The sequence below is a fragment of a genome, unplaced genomic scaffold (genome assembly GCF_019419815.1).
Source record: "Pyrus x bretschneideri cultivar Hongxiangsu unplaced genomic scaffold, Pyrus_bretschneideri_v1 Contig31, whole genome shotgun sequence".
In the NCBI taxonomy this organism is placed as follows: Eukaryota; Viridiplantae; Streptophyta; class Magnoliopsida; order Rosales; family Rosaceae; genus Pyrus; species Pyrus x bretschneideri.
The window spans coordinates 2644911-2661594 of NW_025999624.1; the positions used below are offsets into that span (position 1 = coordinate 2644911).

Here is a 16684-nt window from a genome sequence, read left to right on the forward strand (position 1 = left end):
AAGACTGTTGAGACTTCTCGATCTCTTCAATTAGAGCAATGATGCCGAGCTTGGATTTGACTTAGACTCTTCTGTCTGGATTGTGCGGTTCCACAAGAAAAGGCGTCGTGCTGTAGTGATCTGTTCTAGCTCGCCGTTGAGCCTTCTCCTTCAATCTTTTGTATAGCAGAAATGGTGCGCAACCTTTGCATTGAAATGGTTCTTCAGAGCACTACTTCTCAGTGACTTATCCATGCTTGGCAGCTTCAGTGTAAAGAGCCAATATCGTACCAACTGTTCTGAGGTATTTGCCGAAGGAATTCATAACCTTGACAACAGTTGAGGATGAGTACTCGAGAGCAATGCTAGGCAAGTGACCAGGCAAAGGTTCCGGGCAATCAGTTCTAGATCGGAAGTTTGATTTCAGGTTCCGACTAATTGCATTTTTTCTCCTTGTCCTGCAGGTAAGAGCAAGGGTAAAGGAAAAGACAGGGAAAAAGCATGATATGGGATACTCTTGCTTTCAACCCTGATGATATGAGATATTCTTGCTCTGATGTGGCTGGTTCGCATAGGTATTATCGAAGGAGAAGAAAACGGAGTATTTCGAGAGGCTAGATTGGGAGTGCCATTTCGGATGTAGGGAAGGGTTGAGCATTTTTTTTTTTGTTTGGCAGGTCTGCCTGGCTGTGGAGGATGAAGGTCGACATATATAGGAATTGTCCCAACAGCGAGTGGTAATGCTGTTCTTTTACCCTTCTTGGTCAAAGCAATGTAATGGTCGCTGCAAGGTTCACGTGTTTTAACTTTGCTAGAGCACTTTGAAAAAGTGGTTTGTGGTATCCAGAAAGTTGATGTTGCAAGTGAGAATTGTGGACAAATTTTATCCAATGAAATCCGACTTCTCGAAGTTCGGGGAGCAGTGCCTCTTTGATTTCTGAGCAGGCAATCTTGTTAGGGATATGGTTCTCGAGATTCGAAGAGCGGTGCCTCTTCGATTTCTGGGCAAGCAATCCTGTTGGGAGTGTTTTCTCAGATGTGAAGAAAGGTTGGGCATTTTTGCAAGTCTGCTTTGCCACGGAGCACAGAGGTTGACACACATAAGGATTTTCCAATAATCAAGCAGTGGTGTTATTCCTTTATCCTTGTGGGTAATAGTAGGGTAACTGGGCCTTCAACATTTACCTGTCTTAACTTTGTCAGAGTTCTTTGGCAAAGTTGTTCTTGGTATCCGAGGAATTGATGCCGCGTGTGGAGATTGCTAATAAATTTTAACCCAGGAAATCCGCTTCTCGAAATTTGGAGAGTGGTGCCTCTTCGATTTTTGAACAAGCAGCCCTATTGAAGATCTGACTCTTTCTTTTATAGGAGCACCAATTAAGTTCAAGGAGTCCGTTCTGAAAGTTATTGCTTGTAGGAATTTTTCCCTTATCTTCGTACTTCTGAGACTTACTGTACTTCATTTTTTTCTTCATCTTTTCTGAGAATGTCTGGCCCCTCTGACTGTTGTTTGGACTTGAATGTTGTAGAAGAGATAGCCATGTCTCCTCAAGATAACATATGGCGCTCATCCTTCTTATCTCCTACCGGTCCTTTTACTATTGGGGACTCTGTGATGAAGAATGATATGACCGCTACGGTGGTGGCCAAGAATCTTCTTACTCCCAAAGACAACAGACTACTTTCCAAACGATCCGATGAGTTGGCTGTTAAGGATTCTCTAGCTTTCAGTGTTCAATGTGCAGGTTCTGTATCTAATATGGCCCAACGCCTATTTGCTCGAACCCGCCAAGTTGAATCGTTGGTTGCTGAAGTGATAAGTCTCAAACAGGAGATCAGAGGGCTTAAGCATGAGAATAGACAGTTGCACATGCTCGCACATAGCTATGCTACAACCATGAAGAGAAAGCTTGACCAGTTACAGGAATCCGAAGGTTAAATTTTAAATGATCATTAGAGGTTTATGAGTTTGTTCGAAAGGCATTTGTTGCCTTCGTCCTCTGGGGCTATACCACATACTGAAGCTCCAAATGATCAACCTCTGGTGCTTCCTCTTTCTGGGGTTCTGCTTAATACTGAGGCTCCAAATAATCACCCTTCGGTGCCTCCTATTTCTGGGACTTTGCCGAGTGTTGAGACTTCTCCTGAGCAGCCTTTGTGAAGGCGCCCTCCTGTTTGTTTATTTTGATTCATGTGTATGCACGTATTTGTAATTTATCGAAGCTATCAATAAATAAGCTTTACTTCATTCCATGTGTTGCGTTAAATACACTAAGGTATCCTTCACTAAGTTCTTTGAATTTTTTATTTTGTTGAAGTTTGCATGTTGGATGGACCCTGTAGGTTGAAGTAGTGCTCCCTTAATTTCTTGAGTAAGGAAAACTTCTCGGTTGGGGACTTGAAAAATCCAATGCACTGAGTAGTCGTGAAATTTCTGAGTACCAAGGTGTAGTGGTATATGGTAGGAGTCCCCCAAGTCTTCGGTCGAGGGAGGTGTCTTGCTAGTAGGCAATTTTACAAACAAAACTTCACCATTTTCCTTTTTAAGTGGTTACCCAAAACTCCTCCTTTATAAATATTTGGTATGAAAGTTGTTAGGCCCAAAGAAGGGGAGGCCTAGGCTCATTTCTTTCTTTCTTTCTTTCTTTCTTTTTTTTTTTTTTTTTGAATTTGAATTTGAATTTTTTTGAATTTTCGAATTTTTGAATTTTCGAAAATGTTTTTTTTTTTTTTTTTTTTTTTGGGTGAAGCTTTGATGTTGAAGTTTTGTAGTTGAACCTTTTGTGTTGAAGCTTTGGTGTTGAAGTTTTGTAGTTGAAGCCTTTGTGTTGAAGCTTTGGTGTTAAAGCTTTGTAGTTGAGAGTTGAACCATTGTAGGTGAAGTTTTTGGTGTTGAAGCTTTTGTGTTGAAGCTTTGTAGTTGAGAGTTGGACCTTTGTAGGTGAAACTTTGGTGTCGAAGCTTTTGTGTTGAAGCTTTGTAGTTGAAGCTTTTGTATTGAAGCTTTGTAGTTGAAGCTCTTGTGTTGAAACTTAGTAGGTGAAACTTTTATGTTGAAACTTTGTAGGTGAAGCTTTTGTGTTGAAGCTTTGTAGTTGAGAGTTGAACCTTTGTAGGTGAAACTTTGGTGTTGAAGCTTTTGTGTTGAAGCTTTTGTATTTAAGCTTTATAGTTGAAGCTTTTGTATTGAAGTTTTGTAGGTGAAGCTCTTGTTTTGAAACTTTGTAGGTGAAGCTTTCGTGTTGAAGCTTTGTTGGGCACCATAAATTGATTTTGTTTCACACTCTCTTGATCAAGAGTGTGTGAAGCTTTTGAGAAATGTAGTTGTTCTCCATTGATGAAGCTTTGTTTGATGTTGAAACTTTGTAGGTGAAGCTTTTGTGTTGAAGCTTTGTTGGGCACCATAAATTGATTTTGCTTCACACTATCTTGATCTCGAGTGTGTGAAGCTTTTGAGAATTGTAGTTGCTCTCCATTGATGAAGCTTTATTTGATGTTGAAACTTTGTAGGTGAAGCTTTTGTGTTGAAGCTTTGTTGGGCACCATAAATTGATTTTGCTTCACACTATCTTTTTCAAGAGTGTGTGCAGCTTTTGAGAATTGTAGTTGTCCTTCACTTGTTGAAGCTTTTGTTGGCACCATAAATTGATTTTGCTTCACACTATCTTGATCAAGAGTGTGTGAGGCTTTTTGAGAATTGTTGTTGCCCTTCACTTGTTGAAGCTTTTGTTGGCACCATAAATTGATTTTGCTTCATACTATCTTGATTAAGAGTGTGTGAGGCTTTTGACATTTGTTGAAGTTGTTGAATTTCCCAATATTTTTTTTTTTTTTTGGGAAAATTAGAAATTTGAAAATGTGGGAGAGACAACATATACCAATTTTGCTTCCACACTGTTGAGCAAGAGATTGTGATGCAAGCCACACCTTGTAGTAGTCGAAGGTTTGGATGAACCATATAAATTGAATTTGCTTCGAACAGTCTTGATCAAGAGTGTGTGAAGCTTTCTACAAGTTTTAGTGTTTGCATTGTTACAGAGGAGAAATGTCTGAAGCAGATGTAAGAGGGCTAAAGTGCTTGATCTTCATATACCATGCATTGAAGCCGTTGTTGGCTTGCAATAAGACTTTGTTTGTGACTATAACTCTTGTTAGGCATAAGTACTACCCTAGTTGAGTTGTAAAGCATGAGGGTTTTTGATTATTTGTGAATACTAGGAGTTCACATGTACAAGTTGTACCACTCGTCTTCTGGTTGGTGTAATGAATGGTGAGTTGCTTTCATCACTTGGTTAGTGGTACGAATGTGAGTTCCTTTATCACCTTTCATCACATTTCATCACCTGGTTGGTGGCACGAAAATGAGTTCCTTCTTCACTTGGTTGGTGGCATGAGTGGCAAGTTGCCAAATGATATTAGAGTACAGGTTGTACATTTTATCACCTGGTTGGTGGCATGAAGGAGAGTACAGGTTATACATTTCATTACCTCGTTGGTGGCATGAAGATGAGTTATTTCTTCACATTTCATCACTTGGTTGGTGAGAATAAGGGCAAGGTGTCGAGGCACATTGTAGCAAGTGTCGAATGACACAAAGTGTGTTGAACCCTTTCGAAGCACAGTTGGCTTATGTATGGATGTGTTGGAATGTATGATGTTTATGTATGAATGTGTTGGAATGTATTGGAATGTATGATGTTTATGTTGATTGAAATAAGTGATGCTTATGAATGTTTTGCTATGCATGAAGGGATCCCTTGTTTGGATATAAGTCATGTTGACATATATTTAGACTTTATTTCATGTTGTAAGCATTCGTGTTGAAGCTTCAAACTTGAGTATTTCAGTGACAGGGATGTAAGGGAGCATTTAAGTGATAGGGATGTAAGGGACATAGGATGCCAAATGGCCGTAGCTCAACACTTGTACAGTGTGACTCTACTTGTAATAGTACTTCAAGTGATTATCGTTCCATGGATGGCTAAGGGTCATGCCATCGGAGCTCCTGAGGTTGTAAGAACCAGGGCGACTGATGCCAATAACTTCAAACGGTCCATCCTAATTTGGGCTAAGCGTGCCTTCACTCAGGATTCTGTTGCAGAGTAGTTTTTTCTTCAATACCCAGTCCCCCACTTTGAAAGAGCGAGGTTTGACTCTTGAGTCATAGTAGTTGGAGATGCACTGCTTGTAGGCGACGTTCCTCAAGTGAGCCTGGTTTTTGTGTTCCTCGACTAGATCCAAGTTGAGGGTGAGTTGTTTGTCATTTTCACTTAGCATGTAGTTCTGGACTCGGAACGTTGCTTGCTCAAGCTCAACTAGGACAACAGCCTCTGTACCAAAGGCAAGTGAGAATAGAGTTTCTCCTGTTGAAGTCCGATATGAAGTGCGGTATGACCAAAGAACTTAGGGTACAAATTTTGGCCAACAACCTTTAGCCTTGTCCAAGCTGGTTTTCAAAGTGCGCTTGATTATTTTGTTGATGGCCTCAACTTGTCCGTTAGACTAGGGATGAGCTGGGGAGGCAAAACATAAGTTGATGTTGAACTTAGAACAGAACATCCTGAACTTCTTGTTGTCGAACTGTCACCCATTGTCTGTGACTATCGCATTAGGAATGCCAAATCTGCAAAGGATGTTCTTCCATACGAAGTCTTCTATTTTTGCCTCAGTAATGTTTACCAAGGGTTCTACTTCGGCCCACTTTGTGAAGTAGTCAACTGCAACGATTGCATAGAGGACCTTGCCCTTTCCTGCAGGCATTGGGCCGATCAAATCAAGTCCCTATTGAGCAAAGGGCCAATGGCTGATCATAGGAGTAAGAGGCTCGGGAGGGAAGTGGTGAATAGTTGCGTAGCGTTGACACTTATCACATGAGCGGGATATTCTGATGGCATCTTGGTGGAGTGTTGGCCAGTAATATCCTTGGCGAAAAGCCTTGCGTGCTAGGGATTAAGATCCCGCATGATCTCCGCAGACTCCTTCATGTATTTCTCGAAGGACAATTTTCGCTTCCACAGGTGTGAGGCACTGTAAGTATGGTAGGTTAAAACCTCGCTTGTAGAGTTGGTCATTAACGATTAGGTAGTGGGTAGACTTATATCGAATCTGTTTAGCTTCGAGTTTATCATTTAGGAGAGTGCCATGAACAAGGAATTTATAAATTGGGGTCATCCAGCTATCCCTCTGTTGCAAGTTGCACACTTATGTGACCATGGTGCTTGGTGTTGCCAACAATTCGACATGAATTTTTCTCCCAATCTTATCTTCCACTGCTGAGGCGGGGCGAGCCAAAGCGTCTGCATGACTGTTTACCGCTCAAGGGACTTGGGTGATCTGGTAGTGGAAGTGCTTGAGCAAAAGCTGCGTTTGCGCAAGATACGTTGCCATGGAGTTATCCTTAGCGTCAAAGTTGTTCGTGATCTGGTTAACCACCAATTGGGAGTCACTGAAGATATTCATTTGTTTAACTCCAAGGTGTTTGGCCAAACGTAAGCCTGCTAAAAGGGCCTCATACTCGGCTTCATTGTTTGATGCCTTGAATTTGAAGCGGAGAGCATACTCCATTGCCACTTTGTCGGGGGTAGTCAGGACTAGTCCTGCTCCATAACCCTGTTGGTTGGATGAGCCATCAACATATAGAGTCCATACTGGGAGTGTTGGTTATACCTTCCGGGTTTCCAGGGGTGATGAAGCCGCTACCTCAGGTGTAGGAGAAATGTCAACGGGATAAGTGAATTCGGCAATGAAATCTGCAACTGCTTGGCCCTTTTCAGCTAGCTTTGGGTGGTAGGAGATGTCAAACTCTCCCAGTGCTATGGCCCATTTGATCATTCGCCCCGAAGTGTCAGGACTCTGAAGTATTTGTCAAAGGGGGTGATTGGTAAACACGATGATGGAGTGTGCTTGGAAGTAGGGGCGAAGTTTCCGAGCAGACATGACTAATGCTAGAGCTAATTTCTCAATGTTGGAGTATCGTGTCTCCGCATCTTGTAGAGCCTTGCTAGCGTAGTAGACAGGTCGTTCGATACTACCATCCCTACAAATGAGGACGGAACTAACTGCTGAAGTTGAGACAGATAAATAAACAATTAGGGTGTCGCCAACTTCAGGTTTGGAAAGCAGATGGGCTTTACTCATGTACTCCTTGAGGTTCTTAAACGCTTCGGCACATTCATCGGTCCACGTAATGTACTTCTTATTTCCTTTAAGTGCTTTGAAAAAAGGAACGCATTTGTCTGTGGCCTTAGAGATGAACCTGGTCAAGGCTGCCACCTTGCCAGTAAGGCTCTGGATGTCTTTTGAGGTTAATGGTTCTTTCATGTCCATGATTGCTTTGATCTTCTCGGGGTTAGCTTTAATGCCTCGTTGGCTAATCATGAAGCCCAAGAATTTTCCAGAGCCCACATTGAAAGCACATTTGTTGGGGTTCAACCTCATTCGATACTTCTTCAGAATAGAGAAGGTTTCAGACAAGTTGGCAATGTGTTAGTCAACACGTTTGCTTTTGACTAACATATCATCAACATAAACTTCCATGTTTTTCCCAATCTATTCAGCGAACATTGAATTGACTAATCTTTGATAAGTTGCCCCTGCATTCTTTAGGCCGACTGGCATGACTTTATAGCAATATAGTCTTCTATCAGTGGTGAAGGCCGTGTGTTTTTGGTCTGAATGGTTCATGAGGATTTGATTGTACCCTGAGTAAGCATCCATAAAGCTCAAGAGTTCACACCCTGCTGTAGAGTCTACAAGTCTATCAATGAGAGAAGGGGAAAGCTATCCTTCGGGCATCCTTTGTTTAAGTCGGTGTAGTCGACATACATTCTCCACAAGATCTTTTAAAGCAAGAGACTTTCCTTGGTCGGATTTTTCTTAACAAGGACCACATTTGCTACCCACGTTGGATAATTGACTTCACGGATGAAGCCTATGCTTTTGAGTTTTTCAACTTCTGCCTTCATTGCTTCATATCGTTCAGCATCATAAGATCTTCGCTTCTGTCTCACCGGCTTGGTCTTGGGATCAATACTCAAGCGATGACAGATGATATCAGGAGATGTGCTTAGCATGTCCTTGTATGACCAGGCGAAGACTTCAGTGTTCTCTTGCAAAAAAGAGATCAATGCCCACCGAATGGGTGGTGACAAAGTGGTGCCAATCTTCACTATGCGATCTGGATAATCTTTTGAGATAGAGACCTTCTCCAACTCTTCAGCAGGTTGTGCTTGCTGGGTGAAAGAGTCATCTCGAGGATCATCGGGTTAATTGTTACCACCGTGAATATTCAAGTTGGCTTTGTCCGAGCTGGTCTTGATAACTTGGTCATGTATAGAAAGTGTTTCTTTGGCTACATGCAAGTGTTGTTGCTTGATTGAAGTGTTGTAACATGATCGTGAACTAAGTTGATCTCCTCTGATGTAACCATTGCCATAAGGGGTTGGAAATTTCATCAACAACATATGTGTGGATACCATGGCCTTGAAATCATTAATGCCTATGCGCCCAAAGATGACATTGTATGTCGTTGGGTAGTCAACCACCAAGAAGTTAGTGGTGATGGTGGCTATGTACGAGTCATACCGATGGTGAAGGGTAAATGTATACTCTCTAAAGGTTGCACGACATCACCAGAGAAGCTTATCAAGGGAGAAACCGAGTGATTGAGTAAATGTTCAGCTACATTAAGTGTTTTGAAAGCTTCAGCAAACATGATATTGACCGACGCCCCTGTGTCTACTAGGATTCGTCGTACATCAAAGTTGGCTATGTGAGCCTCCACAATTAGTGGGTCGTTGTGAGGATAGATGATACCTCTTTCTTCCTCAGGGTAGAAACATATTGGATCCTAGTTAGGCTTTTGATACTTGCCTCCCCTAATGTCTTCCACGTGAAACACTTGGTGGCCAGGCTTCAACGTTCGTTCATTGTTTTTCATGGCCCTATTGGAAGATTCAGATATGGGCGTGCCATCGCTTATGGAATATATCACATTCACTTGGCGTTGGTTGCGGTTATCCCTTGGAGGGTGAAGGAGGAACTGGTCAATTTTTCCTTCACGTGCCAAAACTTCAATATGATCACGGAGGGTGATACATTTCTCGCCGTCATGGTCATTATACTCGTGGTAACCACAAAACATGCATGTGTTCTTCGTGGACTTGAAATCTGGCTCCCTCGGCCTTAGCTTTGGTATCAAGTGAGCTATACTGGGGTAAATGGCCGTGCATGTGGCGTTCAAAGGTGTGTATGTCTCATACCTCGGGGTAGGACCATTCTTGACACGTGTTTGGCCCACTGCATTGACTGCCTGGGGGCGAGTATTATCGTGGTGATACCTTTGGTTATCACGATAGTGCCCCTTACTCTTTTTATTAAAATGAGATTGGTGAGGATGGAAGTCTTTCCTCTTGCCCTGAGAATGATACGCTTGTTGACTTGGCGAGGTATTAAGTAGAGCAGGGGGAAGCGTCGCTGTTGTTTAGAAGGTTAAGGTCTTCTCATTCAGTTGGATTTGGCTTCCACTATCCATTTGCTAATAAGGGATAGCTGTAGGGAGTTTCCCTTCATATGTCTTTTCATCGGCGGAGGCATGGTTATAAGCCTGTGCCATTACCTCATAATAAGTCTTCCAAGTGTTAACATTGATTATGTACTTGAAGAAACAATCGCGTAAGCCTACCGTGAAGGCTTTAAGGGTGGTCTTGTCATTTGCCTCAGCACAACGAGAATACTCATGGCTGAAGCGGCCGACATACTTTGGTAGTGACTCATCCAACTTCTAGCGAATAGTGTACAAATCATCTGCGGAATGCAAGCGATCTGTCTGGAAGATGTGTTGAGAGACAAATAGTTTCCTCAGTTCCTCAAATGAGTCTACTGTCTCAGGTAGAAGATAGCAATACCAATTCAGGGCTCCGCCAGAGAGGGTAGAGGGGAAGAGAAAACATCGTTCTTCATCAGTGTGCATCCGGTATGCCATGGTGGACTCAAAGAGGTTAAGGTATTCAATCGGGTCTTCCCTTCCAGTGTAGAGTTGTAAGCCAAGCTTCTGCTTTGTCTTTTCTTGGAGGAGGGTGTCGAGGATCCTCCTTGTAAGAGGGCCAGGCCTAGGTTGGTTCCAATTAGGTATTTCGGCCTGACGTTCGGCCTTCAACTTGTTTACTTCCTCAAGGAGTTGTAGGACAAGGGGGTCCTGAGTGGAGTCAGGTACTGCTGGATTCTTCTTCCGTAAGTCTCCATCTCCTCTTGGAAGTAGGAAAGCTTGGTCAAGGGCATGGGATTTTTCTTTGGACTCACCGTACTGACTTCCAGGGCGAGCCTGTCAAAACGCCCCCGAGTCCCCCGTACCTTTATATTCCTCTAAGACATGTCGCTCATTTCCTAGATTAGCAATTGGCTTAGGGTATGGAAAAGGACCGAACCTTTCAGAAACCCTTGGATCATTGACCTTCGAGCTTATATGGATGGGATTCTCTCGACGTTGCCTCAGGAAGTCCCGACAGTCGCGATAAACAGCTTTTGATCCTTCTACTCCTTCTGCAAGAAGGTGCCTTCCTCCACTTCTCCTGCTTCGGGTCAAAGCAGCTAGGTCGAGAAAGGTCTCATGTTGATCAACACCTTGATGAGTAACTCGCTCCCCATTAGGGACATCCATGTTGAAGACAGGTGATCCCCCGTGTTGGGGGGCACCCAGGTGGTGGTTGACTTCCCCAGGGGCGATGAGTTCGTATGTTTGAGTATGCCTAGCTTCATGGAGCATTCTGAAAAGCTTCTCATACTGCTCCTGGAGGATCTCATTCTTTATCGCTATTTTGTTGTTCTGAGCCTCTAGCTCATCGACTTTAGCCTAAAGAGCAAACCTCTTTCGTTGCTTTGCACTAAGTGCGAGGGGGGTGTCGTTCTGCGTGATGTGGTTCCCTTCACTCCCCATGTTGGAGGGGTGCATAGTCAAAAGAAAGTGTGCCAATGGTGGAAACCAACTTGACAAAGTTGGAAAGAGTAGGAATAAGTGCAATTCCCACAGACGGCGCTAAATGTTGATGCACAAAATCGACGAGGACTTTAGTACAACAGAAAGTGTCAAGTTTGTGACCTTCGCTAGGTTACTCTGGTCATTAATGTGGATAAGTATGTAAATGAATAGAGACAGGGAAGCAAACAACACAAGATGTACGTGGTTCACCCAGATTGGCTACGTCCACGGAGTAGAGGAGTTCAAATTAGTTGTCAAGGGTTTACACAAATACATAAGTTCAAGCTCTCTTTTAGTGAGTTCTAGTGAATAGTTTAGTACAAATGACATTAGGGATTATTGTGGGAGAATGATCCCCTTTTATAGAAGAGAGTTTCTAGCTTTGTTTTGACATTGACACGTATCGTGTTGTGATTGGCCTCTGATATCAACACGTGTCGCGCTATGATTGGCCTCTGATACCGACATGTGTCGTGTTGTGATTGGCCTCCTAGTTGGAGGAAAAGTCTGTGGATCCTTGACAGTATGTTGTTGACCGGTGCTTAGTAGTTTCGGGATTGGTCAAGTATGGTACAAACAACAGGTATAAAGCCCGCTTGGTTGCAAAAGGGTTTCACCAACAAGAAGGATTAGACTATACTGAAACCTTCAATCCAGTTGCCAAACCTGTGACCATTCAACTTATTCTCACTCTTACAACTCAATTTGGATGGTTTCTCAATCAACTAGATGTAAGTAATACCTTTCTACATGGCACACTTACTGAATCCGTGTTTATGCAACATCCACTTGGTTTTTAAGATCCCATAAAACCAACTCATGTTTGTCAACTACACAGATCCTTCTATGGCCTGAAACAGGCTCCTCAAGCCTAGTATGACAAACTTCATCATGCTTTGCATTCTCTTGGGTTCACATGTTCTCAAAGTGATCATTCTTTGTTTGTGAAGAGTTCTCCATCATTGGTCTTCATCCTAGTCTATGTGGATGATATCTTGGTGACTGGTCCAGATTCTGCAGCATGTCAAGAGGTTATAACTCAACTCATTGCCCTTTTTTCCATTAAGGATCTTGGTGCCCTTCATTATTTCCTTAGTATTGAAGTCAAAAGATCATCCTCTGGTTTCTTCATATCTCAAACTAAGTACATTTTGGATCTCTTAACCAAAGCCAAAATGGAAGGTGTTAAACCTTGTATCACTCCTCTTAGTACAACTAAACCTGATCACTCTTCTCCTCTTCTTGACAATGCTTCTGAATATCGATCATTGGTTGAAGCACTTTAGTACTTAACCTTGACGCGACCTAGTCTGAGTTTTGCAGTCAACTTGGTTTGTCAATTCATGTATAGGTCACGAGTTTCACATCTGTAAGCAGTCAAAACGCATTCTCAGATACATAAATGGGTCTATTGATCTCGGTTTATGGTTTTCCAAGAGTTCCACATCTCCATCTCTTTAAGCCTTTTCAGATGCCGATTGGGCAGGCTGTTTATTGGATAGAAGATCCACTGGTGGATATTGCATATTCTTTTGCAACTCACTCATTAGCTGGAGTGCCAAGAAGCAACCCACTGTCGCTCGATCTTCCACAGAAGCGGAATACCGGTCTTTTGCAAACATAGCTGCTGAAATCACTTGGATTTGCAAATTACTCACTGACATTGCTTATCCTCTCCCTTCTTCTCCACAGTTATGGTGTGATAATGTTTTTGCAATCTCATTGGCCAAGAATCCTATATTCCATGCTCGAACCAAGCATGTTGAAATCGATTATCACTACATACGTGAAAAGGTTCTTGTCAATCAAGTCTCTCTGCAGTTTGTTCAAACACAGGACCAAATTGCTGATACATGTACCAAATCTCTCTCTAAATCCAGGTTCATGGTTCTACGAGACAAATTTCAACTAAAAATTCCCCAATTTCGTTTGCGGGGGAATATTAATGATAAAAATGTAATAACACCTACAAGGGAGAATACTTAGAGGATAAGGAATCTTAGTTTGTTTTGGTTGTTTTTCCTTTTCTGTTAGTTGTGATAGTTTGTGTATGAATACCCAAGTGTAAACATTATTCATTTATGCAATGGAAGATACTTTTCCTAATAGATTTGACAGAGCCGCAACAAGTAGTACATTATGTAATGACAACGAAGTTGTAAGAGGTATGGATCCCACTCTAGTGACAGAGAAAAAATCAACATTCGCAGTTACAAAACTCTATTTAGGTGGATTTGTCATACATTGAAGCAAAGATTGATCATAAGTCATATGATTTGTGGCTCTGGAAACAATTATCCAACCTGTGACGCGGTCAGCAGATGCTACTAAGGCAGTAAGGATATTAGCTGAAGCATCAGAACCATCAATTGCAGAGAATTGGTTGATTAAAGAAAGAACTGAGCCATTATTACTATCATTCGGCTTATTTGCTCCACGAGAAATTCAGGTCCAGCATCTGCCACCCTTACCTTGGCCCATGCGTTTCCTTTTTCCCTGAGCTACTTCCTCCTCTCTAAACATGTTTCTTACGTATGCTTTTTCCCATTGCAGTGATTGCTTGATCTACTTGGGATAGGTACAGTTTGAGTATGAAATATCAGACTTCTCTTCAGCCATTGCAGTGGAATTGTTGAGCGGATGAATTAGAGTTTTTCTGGTGTAAATTTTTATTTGGATCGGCGCTGCCCAGAGAACACAAGGTGGTGTGAGTTTGTTTGGGTTGGTTTAAGGTTTCAAAACCAGCTGGAAAAGGTTTGGTCGACTGTAATTTGCACGACGACAGGAAGTTTAGGGTTAGGGAACAGATAGGTCGAAACCTGCACCGACACCAAGATAAAAGTAGATTTAGGATTTTGAATGTATTCCGTGTTTTATTTCTCTTAATAGGAGGACAATATCAAAATATATAGTACAAGGATGTATGAGATATGGAATCCATATCCTGGGAACACTAAATATTGAATTCATAATCTAAGCACATCGACTCATGCCAACATGCATTGAATCCCTATAAAACATTAACTCTCGCCAACGTGCATTGGATCCCCATAATAAGTATGTTGACCCATGCCAACAAAAATTAGGTCACAATTTTGAAACAATGCAAAAAAAATGTGTGTGAGAAAGTTGTAGAAACATTGATGGACATTGATGGTAAGAAAAAGGACACATAACACTAGTCTTTGTATGATGGATCTAGGCATCAAGCATAATTTGCACCCAGTAGAAGTTGATGGTCAAATACATGCACCCGACTTGTGACACATTATTTTTGGAACATGCTAGGGGTCCGAATTCGTAAATTTATGAGCGTTTTAGCACATAACTTTGTTGTAGAACTCATATGAATTACAAGTTATGGTCCAAACAAGATAACTCATGAGCACAACCTGCATGCGCAGAAGAGAATTTCTAGTCAATAAAGACACTCTTTTGTATTTGGGACTTGTGTTATGAATGTGAATTATTACAAAATTCATATATAGTAGGGATTCTGAAAATCAGATGGAGAAATCTTGTCCGTTGATTACTAGAGAATTTTGAATAACCAGAATGAATAAGACTTAGATGTGTGCAAATCAGCAAGGTCATTCTGCAAAGCTTGAAAAGTACATAGCTGCATTTGTACGAAGCAATTTCGAATAATCAAACTGTACCACATTAACATTGTAGTACATTTAAATCCAATAAATAATAAATAAACGTGTATATGGTCAAACAAGAAGATTTGTACTAGAAAGAACCATGAAGTACAATGAAGTGAAAATAGTACACAACTAAGTCCTAAGTTGTGCTATATGTTACCACTCTAAGGTAGGGAAGTTGAACAGAGATAAGCGAAAGCCGTAGAGAGGTTCCACATGAGTGACCTGAGATCACATGTAACGCTTGTGTATTGCGCTTGATGTTTTCTCAGGTTGCCCCTGCGGTACCTTCTCTACCATATCATTGCACTGCCGTAGATTTGAATGGCCATTGATAACGGAACCGAAGTGCTACATTGAAAGGTGAGAAAGTTCAAACATGTTTCGGTGTATTGAAATGTAAAAAACATTACTTACTCACTCTCGACTGCTTGTACATATTATTTTGACCAAAATTGAGTTTTATAGGTCTCATGGCACTACATTGTTTCAGTTCCCACTTCTCTTTTCTTCCTAGTAATCCAGGAACCTTTTCTGGGACATTATTGACATCCAGAACAGGAAGGCAGCCAGAAAACCCAACAGCTCGAGGCAACATTCCAATCGGACGCGGGTTCCCTGATTTGGGCAGAACCCATTTGTTTGTATTTCCGACATCAGCATCTGTCTTCTTCAATTCTTTGCTCTTCATTTTGCGACATTAATCAGTTCTAGCTTCTTTGCCGCTTGACTAATGATTCATCTTGCTTTAAATGTAGATAATTTGTATTTATAAGAACACTAGAAGAACATCTTCTGCAGTATCCAAATGTGATGAAACTAAAAAGCAGTCCTCTGTCAGCTGTGCAAGATGGAGGAGAGAATCCATGAGCTCAACCAGAATTGCTTTGGAGACAGTTTTTTCTGCTGAAGAAACTTTTAGTTCCGCTTCAGAATCTTTTTCATGACGAGGTTCTAATTCTTTGAAATTTCCGTGAGCCATGTGAACAGAGAGGAGAGGTGTTCAACCTCTGGCCTATGGTCTACTGATGAAAACTCTCCTAGACAAATTCATAAGAATAGCAACCAGGATTAGAACATTTGGATATTTTAAAGTTTTGAGCACTTGAGAAATCCATCAGACGCTCAATTTTGGTGAAGCAGAAGACTTTGTGTATCCAGCTTTACACATGACGTTGAATTCATGCTAGGAACTGAGAATATCAAATGCATAATTTAACACAAATTAAATGCAGGTGTGTGCACTCTGAAATCAGACTAGGAAACTAAATATACACCATTCACCTAAAACTGCATCGGCTAGCTGCCATGAACAATGAACATGCTTTCGGGCTCCTCTCCATGACCATAAGCAAGCACATGCTTTTCCAATCTAAAAGAAGGGTAAATTACAAAAAACTACCTCAACTATTGGTCTGATGACACTTCCATACCTCATCTTTTAAAAATGACAATGTCATACCTCTTCTTACGAATTTGTCCCAACCTTCCTTCACCACCCCACCACCGCCTCTCTTCCTCCATCTTCACCACCCCACTAAAGAAACTAACAAAACCAAGCCCACACCCAAATCCCACACCAAAAAATAAATAAATAAATAAATAAATACCAAACCCACACCCAGATCCCCTTCCCCTCCTACACACCCATCACCCTCCTACCTTCTCTCCACCCAGTCCCTCCTCCGACCTCTCTCCTCCGTCTGATTCGCCGTCGACATCGCTCTTCCTCTCGACCTCTCGATTTCCTCCTCCTCTCAGCCGTCAAAACCCTCCTTTCCTTCCCACCTCCACTCTCTTCACTTTCAGACCCTTCTCCTCCCCCTCTCCGCTGCTCTCCTCCTCGGCACTAGTGGTTGTAGAGAGAAGAGGGACTTAGAGTGGGAGAGAGATGCGGGAGAAGACAAAGAGAAGAGAGAGAGAAGGTGCAGATGGAAGAAAGGAAGGCCCGTGTCCTAGGCCTTTTTTATTTGTTTAGTTTTTTTAATTTTTAATTTTTTTAATTTTTGAATATTTAATTATTAAAAATATATTTAATTATTTTTTAATCCAGTTGGATTAGTGAGTGGGTCCTATCTCTAGC

At 41.8% G+C, this 16684-nt stretch overlaps 1 protein-coding gene and 2 long non-coding RNA genes across 3 annotated transcripts in view; 1 reads left to right on the forward strand and 2 right to left on the reverse strand.

Annotated features, from left to right (window-relative positions):
* Positions 1 to 16684, reverse strand: part of LOC103929557 (ankyrin repeat-containing protein P16F5.05c) — a 35997-nt gene that overhangs the window by 14392 nt on the left and 4921 nt on the right. The window lies entirely within an intron of this gene.
* LOC108865732 lies at positions 13862 to 15743 on the forward strand. The gene is made up of 2 exons (XR_007260423.1): positions 13862 to 14964; positions 15070 to 15743. It is a non-coding gene; the product is annotated as an uncharacterized LOC108865732 (long non-coding RNA).
* On the reverse strand, positions 14917 to 16684 carry LOC125480015. Its single transcript, XR_007260424.1, has 2 exons — positions 15886 to 16684; positions 14917 to 15794 (listed from the first exon to the last, which is right to left on the reverse strand). It is a non-coding gene; the product is annotated as an uncharacterized LOC125480015 (long non-coding RNA).